This window comes from Hemiscyllium ocellatum, chromosome 16, assembly GCF_020745735.1.
Source record: "Hemiscyllium ocellatum isolate sHemOce1 chromosome 16, sHemOce1.pat.X.cur, whole genome shotgun sequence".
In the NCBI taxonomy this organism is placed as follows: domain Eukaryota; kingdom Metazoa; phylum Chordata; class Chondrichthyes; order Orectolobiformes; family Hemiscylliidae; genus Hemiscyllium; species Hemiscyllium ocellatum.
This window is the reverse complement of record NC_083416.1, coordinates 23,562,290-23,563,563: the sequence shown is the minus strand read 5'-3', so window position 1 is coordinate 23,563,563 and position 1,274 is coordinate 23,562,290.

The following is a 1,274-nucleotide window of genomic DNA, read 5'->3' as shown; positions in this document are numbered from 1 at the left end:
GATGAACCTATTCCATCAACTACTACCCTCTGTCTCCTTCCAGCCAGCCAATTCCTAATCCAAACCTCTAATGCACCCTCAATGCCATACCTCCGTAGTTTTTGCATTAGCCTACCATGGGGTACTTTATCGAACGCCTTGCTAAGATCCATATACATCACATCTACTGCTTTACCCTCGTCCACCTCCTTAGTCACCTTCTCAAAGAACTCTAAGGTTTGTGAGGCACGACCTGCCCTTCACAAAACCATGCTGACTATCCTTGATCACATTATTCCTATCCAGATGTTCATAAATCCTATCCCTTACAATTCTCTCTAAGACTTTGCCCACAACAGAAGTGAGACTCACTGGCCTATAGTTACTCGGGCTATCCCTACTCCCCTTCTTGAACAAGGGGACCACATTCGCTATCCTCCAGTCTTCTGGCACTATTCCCGTAGACAACGACGACATAAAAATCAAGGCCAATGGCTCTGCTATCTCCTCCCTAGCTTCCCAGAGGATCCTAGGATAAATGCCATCAGGCCCAGGGGACTTATCTATTTTCATCCTTTCCAGTATTCCCCAGACCTCTTCCCTACATACCTCAAGGCCATCCATTCTAATCACTTGTGACTCAATATTCACATCAGCAATAGTGTCCTGTTCCTGAGTGAATACTGACGAAAAGTATTGATTTAGTGTCTCTCCAATCTTCTCCGCCTCCGCACAACTTCCCACTACTATCCTTGACTGGACCGATACCTACCCATTCATCCTTTTATTCCTGACATACCTATAGAAAGCCTTTGGGTTTTCCCTAATCCTACCAACTAAGGACTTTTCATGTCCCCTTCTCGCTGCTCTTAGCTCTCTCTTTAGATCCTTTCTGGCTACCTTATGACTCTCAATCGCCCCAACTGAACCTTCACGCCTCATCTTTACATAGGCCACCCTCTTCCCTTTCACAAGGGATTCCAATTCCTTATTAAACCATGGCTCCCTCACAAGACCCTTTACTCCCTGCCTGACTGGTACATACTTATCAAGGACACCCAATAGCTGTTCCTTGAACAATCTCCACATATCATTTGTGTTCTTCCCTTGAAGCCTATCTTTCCAATCCACGCATCCTAAGTCATGCCTCACCGCATCATAATTTCCCTGCCCCCAGCTATAACTCTTGCCCTGCAGTGCACACTTATCCCCCTCCATCACTAAAGTAAAAGTCACCGAGTTGTGGTCACTGTCCCCGAAGTGCTCACCTACCTCCAAGTCTAACACCTGGCCTG